General features: G+C 43.1%; 1 protein-coding gene across 2 annotated transcripts in view; it reads left to right on the top strand.

The window, feature by feature from the left end:
• Window positions 1-2,647: 2,647 nt before the first annotated feature.
• The window catches only part of Rmdn2 (regulator of microtubule dynamics 2), a 73,877-nt gene continuing 69,096 nt past the window's right edge, over window positions 2,648-7,428 (top strand). The window contains exon 1 of one of the 2 annotated variants that reach the window (XM_026786031.1): window positions 2,648-3,404. The gene's annotated coding sequence lies outside the window, so the exon portion shown is untranslated. The remainder of the gene's footprint in view (window positions 3,405-7,428) is intronic. The other variant, XM_013351360.2, reaches the window with a different exon arrangement.

Genomic DNA, 7,428 nt, shown 5'->3' with positions numbered 1-7,428 from the left:
AGGTCAGTTTGTTAGTAAGGCAGTTACATTTTTCAATAAATTGACTCAGTTTTCAATTGCTAAGCAATGTATACATGTATTATTATGTATGTATTTATATTTGAAACTTGACATTCATGTTTACTTAAAATGCTAATTTGTATTTTTTTCAGTACAGGAATAGTGGACAACCATTTTTCTGTACTTAAGTAAATAATAATTTCTTGCATAATCAATCTGCCATATGATAATATTTAAGAAAGGTAACCATGCACATATTTAAAGAACTCTTGCCTTGGAGTTCCAATTAACCAGTCGTAGTTTCGGGAATTTTTTTTGTAATTTCCTGGTGTCTTAGAGACACCCTAAACAGTTTTAAAACAACAATTTAATTGGGCACATTACAATTCCCCCCAGTTTCATTTCTAATAGGATCTAACATGGCAAGCAGAATAGTTTTACATCCTCTGGCTTACAGTGCTAAGCCTGGAGGGCTCTCCTTCATGAGTTAAATGCTCAGAGCTAACTAAGTTCAGTTCCTCTTCCAGCAAAAGCAGTGAATATAGCTGAAGTGGGTAACTCCTGTCTCAGGGCATCCAGCTCCCTCTTCTAGCCTCTATGGGCAATGCACACACACACTATACACATACATACATACAATATCCATGACCATAAATTAAAAATCAGTAAATCTTTAAATGAATGAAACCAGAAAACAGGGCATAAGAGTCAATAGATGTTTCCCTTGAGGTTAAATTCCCTTCAAACTAGCCTAGGAATGAAGGCAGAATCGCTGTTTAAAATGGAAGCTGGGGACTTCATAATTGTGATTTTCACAGCTGCAGTTCAGTATTGGTTACTGTGACGTTCAGATGGCGAGATTGGTAAATGTGTAAGGGAAGAACCACGGATGTGAGTTATCACAGCTGACTGGTAGCAGTCCTTGAGTTTGACAGGAAAATTCCTACCAAATTTCTAACAAAATGAAAAGTGTATCAGGTCAAGTTAATAGAGTCAGGGCACTTAATTCTCTTTTAAACGAACAGTTCATTTCCCTCGGTGGTCTATTCGCTGGATAATGCCACGGGTGATTAAGGAACTGGGACTAACTGAGCAAGAACCATAGAACAGTAATCCATATGACATAGTGATGTCAGTTACAGGATTAAAACTTTGTCATTTCAGTTGTTTCAGAAAATAAAACTAAGGTAAAACCTCAGAAACAAAACCATAAGCCACCGACTATATGAACTATATAATCTATAAACCACTACTATAGAAAGAACTAGAAATTTTGTAAATGCTTTTCCCTCCAATGTATATATTTTCAAAGAAGTGTTTCAAAAATATTTTCAAAAATAAATAAATAAATAAATAAATAAATAAGTGCATGCTGTGCCAGACCCTGGGAACAAAGGTGAGCGCTGCCTTCTATATCTGGAGGATGTGCACAGCATGGGAACACAATGGCCACTGGCAAGCAGTAGTTACATGCTAGGCACAGAGAGATGCTGAAAGACAGCAGAAGGCATCTTATGTGCCCTTAAACTCTTCATCCTTTCACGGGAGTTTCAATGCAGGAATGAATCCTCAGGGACAAGGAGAATGTGTCTCAGGGGAAAGAGATTAAAGTCCATTGATCTGCTTTACACGAGTGGCAAGGAACAAGGTGCTCCAGTATGAAAAGCACACAGCTTATGGAGAGATGGTGGGGTGGCTTGTCTACAGAGGACACTGGCTGGCGGGAGAAGAGCGGGAGCACCAGCAGAGAATGTTAGGAGGAGCACCGGCAGAGTAGGTGGAGACACACGTTAGGAAGAGAATGAAACACTGATGCCAAGTGACCAGAACTGCCGCACTGACTGTGATGAGTGGCAGCAGCTACGGCATTCAGAGTTTGTTGGTTTTTCTTCAGATGCTTGTTTAAAAATCAAACAGTCCTTGAAGGCATGGAGGAAGTTACTTCTTATTGTTATCCTTAGCATTGTCTTTCTCATTTTGATATTTAAATTGAACTGTCAGATTAATAGTTATTATCTATGAGCTTCTACATCTTAGACAATTTTAACTGCTTTAAGGACTTAATCAAAGGCATTGCAGGCTAGTGGGATCAGGCTTTAGGAACACAGACTAGTTTAGTTGCAGTATCCCAGTTCAGAAAGGATCAAGCTAGCACCCTACCCCAACCCCACCATCCCTCTTGTAGCTGACTTGGTAAATCTCAACCCACGGCCCTCGATTTTATAAAGCCCAGTTTGAGCTGTGTACCAGGATGCAGCCATGAACTCAATGGGTTCCTGGGAAAGTTTTTTGCGTTTTTGAGAGTAAAGTTTCTCTTGTATCCACATCTTTTTTTTTGGTTTTTCGAGACAGGGTTTCTCTGTGGCTTTGGAGCCTGTCCTGGAACTAGCTCTGTAGACATCTTCTTAAAGAAGAAACAATGCCCTGTAAGACTGGTGTACATCATATCATAGTATGGTTAAATGAGGTAATTAGCGTTAGATTGCAATATCTCTACAAACGACAATGGGGTAAAAGTAGTTCTTAACTGCTCTGGATCCGAAGGGTAAAATATTAATCTGTTCTCTACTTTTTAAAAAAGTCTCTCTCTCTCTGTGTGTGTGTGTGTGTGTGTGTGTGTGTGTGTGTGCGTGTGTGTGTAAAATCAGCCTTGATTCTTTGTACAGCAGGAGTGCATCCATTTTTAATTCTCTTTAGTACGTGGTGGGGACTTTAGTAATTAAGACTATCCTCAATAAGCAAACGTGATTAAGCCAATCACGTTTCAAGTGAGAGGGACTTGTGAGCTGTTCTTAAAATGTCAGACAGAATTATTATACGAACTGCAGAATGAAATGCTAGCCAAAACCTTCAATCTAAGACGGGTTTCCGAACTAAAGGCAACTCAGAAGCAGTGGGGAGACGAAGTGGCTAGTAATTTTGATCATTAAAAGAGCAACGTGAGTTAAAGAAAGGAAGATCTAGAAATTAGTGCAAGGTGTGATGTCTGTGTCCGACTCACGGAAGGTTCAAACTCTGCCAAAAAGGAGGATTAGCTAAGGGCGCCCTGAGGACATTTAAGTGATCGGTGGCAGAGATGGGCCAGGGCACAAGCAGGGTGGAGGCGGACAGCGGCCTCCGAGCCGGCCTGCGGGACGCACCGCGAGGCTCAGCTTTCCGCGGGCGGTGAAAAGCAGGCGGGGAGCCCGAGGCTGAGAAGCGCCGGCGGGAGGAGGCGGGAGCCCCGGGCCGCTTGCGGCTCCTCCCCCGGCGCCTCTGCTATTTGGGTCAGACGCGAAGGCCGCGCCGCCGGACCTTGGGACCCGCGGACTCCGGGGCTCCAGTCGGCTGTCCCTTCCCGCTCGTCCGCCCGCGGGCCCCGGTTCCTCCGGCTCCGGCCAGAGAAGCCCTCGTCGCGAACCCAGGTGAGTAACAGCCGGGGAGGGGGCGATGAGCCCGGACGGCTCCGTCGGCCAGGGGGCGTGTGGAAGAAGGCGGCGGCATTTCCGGCGGCGGCTCCACTTCCGGGTCGTGGCCAGCGGCGGCGGACTGTCCTGGCGCGGTGCTGGCGGGGCCGGTGTCGCGGAGGGCTGTCAGCGTGACCCCTGGGCTGGGCGACCACCCGAGCGAGCACCGCGCCCCTGCACCTGCCGCAGCCAGGCCCAGCCTTCGTGTCCTTGCGTGCTTCATGTCCTCGTGCTAAAAAATTTGGAGTCTCTGCCTATTTTATGGAAACATGGAAACCAGACTAATTGCACTACTAGCATTTGCAAATAAGCTGAATTCTAAGGGGTCACAAATTTATGTTATAGATAAGGAAAGACTTGAATTTCAATTGGAAAGTACTGATTTTTCGGCATCGCTGTACACAGTCTGGCTAACCTTATCCCTCCACCAAGGGGTCAGAACGTTCCCTTTGTAAACCTGCAGCTGATTTGTAACCTATAGTGTTTCTTGACCTTCTTGGTAAAGTTTTTCCTTCCTCGGGTTTTTATGGGTTACAGCATTTTATGTCCTCCCCCAATCCCAAGGACCAGCTGATGACTGGTGTGAATGCTACTTAGGACCTCACCCTACACATTCTTGTTATATTGAGAACATAATTTTAGTATGAACACTAGACCAGCACCGTGAGGTTTTCCTTTTCAAGGAGGCATTCCATCTCCTAGTTTACCTGGAAGTTAATATTGAACCGTTTCACTTGCACTGTGCCAGTAGGCGATCTAGTTCTCGGCTAGTAACCATTGATCGTGTGCCATACTAATTTTAGGTAACTGATACCAACAATGTCGCTCACTTTCCATCATAAGTGATTTAAAACTAGGAGTTTGTAATTATCTTTTGCATCTGAAATGCAAATTCCGCGGGTTAAAATGAGGTGTAAGGTCTGCTCAATAAATTTTGATTGTTTAATCCATACTCAGTATAGGAATATACTACTATAAGCAAAAATACAAAAACTATAATTTTATGCTACCTTCTAAGTTATACCGTAGGCAAGCATGGATTCTTATTTACAACGTTGGCCCTTCTCCCTCTCGTCAGCATCATTTTCAGACTATTGGTCCAAAAACACACACTGATGTATTTCTTGCTTGGACCTCACTATTTTTGTTCAGTGTTATTTTTCAAATTATTGACATAGAAGCACATTTTAGCATAAATTCAAACACAGACCTATACGTTTCTAATGGTGAGGTTTCTAAACAAATGCTGACTCTATTGATCCTCGTTCTTCTCTGGTGGTTTTCCTGGTTTTGATGTCTTCTTTCACCTCTGAACACCTCGGCTTCGGTCAGCATTCTCCTTCCTGTCCTTGCTAGAAGCCTTCCGATTCCCCATGCAGCTAGATGGCCCTCTGATTAGGAAACAGGAGCTCACGGGTAACCTTTCTCACTTCTTTAGTCGGATAACCCCTGGGCAAATGACAGCAGCTCTGTTGTCTGAAAAATGGCGTTATTGTTTTGAACTCCTTGAAGGAGATAATTTGGAACCCACGTGGTACCTCAAGAAAGGTAAAAGTTTAATTGTTTCTGTGTGTTTAAACCTGGGTCTGCCATCAGACTTTCACTTCTTTTTATTTAATTGTTAAATGAAAAAAAAACTTTCAGATGTGTGTGTGTTTCATAATGTAAAGTTCAAGGCTGGCCTGACAGAACTGGGCCAAAGAATTAAGTCATCATAGGAAAATTCCTTGTGCTGGACTTTTAGATGGGCATGTGGATTCTCTTTGTGCGTGTACGTGGTGTGTGTGTGTGTACGCATGCGTATGTACGCGTGCACATGTGCGTGTGCGCGCGTGCGTGCGTGCGCGTGTGCGTGTGCGTGTGTGTGTGTGTGTGTGTAAAAGAGAAGAGCACAGAGAATGAGTGTCGTTAGGGATCTGATGCTGGACCTCGTGTATGCTAAGCAAGAGCTGTACTATTGAACTGCTTCCCGACCCTAGTATTGTTATTAATCAGTAAAGAACAAAGTATAGCTTCAAGATGATCAAGTTGGATGCATGATTTACCTGGAATATAAATGCATATCATAGGTATGTAGTAGCTTTTTTAGTTCTATTGCTTTTTATGGTAATTTAAAAAGGTAATTTAGTTTTATGATATAACATGGTTTTAAAAATTGTTTTTATTAAGCTATATATTTTTCTCCACCCCCTCCCTTCCTCTCTCCTCCTACTCTCTCCCATGGTTCCCATGCTTCCAATTTACTCAGGAGATCTTGTCTTTTCTACTTCCCATGTAGATTAAATCCATGTATGTCGCTCTTAGGGTCCTCTTTGTTGTCTAGGTTCTCTGGGATTGGGAAATGTAGGCTGTTTTTTCTTATGCTATAATGTTTGACGGAGCTAAACAATAGTAAACAGCTCACCTGTTACAAGGCCTTTAGGTTCTGCTATCGTTGTGTGTTCTGGATGAGTAGGAGTGAGCATTTGGTTAGATTTACAGTTCTTTATATTAGTTCAGAGGATATTTGGGTTTAAAAGAGAGAAAAAAAGAAAGAAAAATTGGCAAATGCTCTGCCATCAGACAGGCCAGATTAAGTGCCAAGGTCATCTTTGGAACTGGTTAAGAGAGAGATTTAAAGTCAGTCTCTTAGAGATCACAATTTGAGGTAATTTCTGAAAGACTCCCCAACCTTTATTTTTTTTAATGACATAGAACATCCAAACTAGGTAGTAACTATTGTTCATGCATACAGTATAATTGAAATTACCTGGCGTGAGTGAGAAGGAAGCAGAAACACACAACACACCCACTTAGGAGTTTATTAGAGGCGATGTGTACAGGCCTGGCAAAGTCAGTGTGCAGAAGGAGAGAGCTGAAGATGGCGCATCCAGCTTTTAAAGACTGCCTAGCGCATGCGCACAGGGGGAATGACGTGACTATGTCATACACAGATGATGGAGCTCATGCATGCGCACAAGGGCTCACGGAGCTGCGTCATATGTAGGTGATGCAATCACGCTGCACAGGTGTCACACAGGGCCTTTCAAGGTCCCCAGGGTGAGTAGGTATTTTTTGCTTGAGGGCTTGTCTGCATAGGCATGGTCCTGGAACCCAGAAGTGCCAGCCATGCTGGTTTGGCTAAAATCATAACAATAATATAATAGGACTTTTAATTCTTTTTTACTTTTATTTAGTGTGTGTGTGTGTGTGTGTGTGTGTGTGTTTTGTGTGTGTGTGTACAGACGTTGTTTCTTTCTCTTCGCCAGGAGGGTCCTGGGAATTAAACTCAGGTCCTTGAACTTGATGGCAAATGCCCTTAACCCCTGAGCCATCTCAACTCTAATAGGAATCTGAAAAGAAACATTTTTTTAAGCAGCTCCTTGGGAATAGGTTCCCGCTGCTCCCTGCCCTCCATAGGTCATCTAAAGCATTATGTTTAGTTGGCCATGTAGTAGACAGGAAACTATAGTGCCTCACTAGAATATGTCAAATAGTGTTCTAGCCACAGGCCCCAAGGCTTCACGTATACCACCTAATTCAGGAATGATGTCTGTCTAGTATTCCTGCCTTGGCTTTCACGCCTGGCTGTTTTGGAGAAGAAGCAATCAAAGAGAACTTTGATAGACTTGTCTATCTACCCATTTAACCTGGATTTTTGCTGATGAAATCTGTCTTTTCTTTCATCGCTATGAATGAAGGCTTGTGCATGTACTCAAGGTCAAGCTTGTGCTCATGCTCTAGAGATCATCTCCTTTGCTCACTTTGTAGTTGTGCAATTCTCTGACGTTTCTTCTACTTCACCGGCTTCGCTTTTCAATTGGATCTTTTGTATTGGAAAATAAAGTTTTCCTTGACCTTTTGCCTCCGCTTCTCTATATAACTAGTATCCTCTCTTCTTATTCTCTTTTCTAGTTACCCATCCCTTAGCCCAGTAAGCCTTCCTTTGGACTGAGTGAATGTCTTAGTATTCCATTTTTATCCCCCCACACCACACACACAC

The sequence above is a fragment of the Microtus ochrogaster genome, linkage group LG3 (genome assembly GCF_000317375.1).
Source record: "Microtus ochrogaster isolate Prairie Vole_2 linkage group LG3, MicOch1.0, whole genome shotgun sequence".
Taxonomy (NCBI): Eukaryota; Metazoa; Chordata; class Mammalia; order Rodentia; family Cricetidae; genus Microtus; species Microtus ochrogaster.
This window is presented reverse-complemented; position numbering and strand designations above follow the sequence as displayed.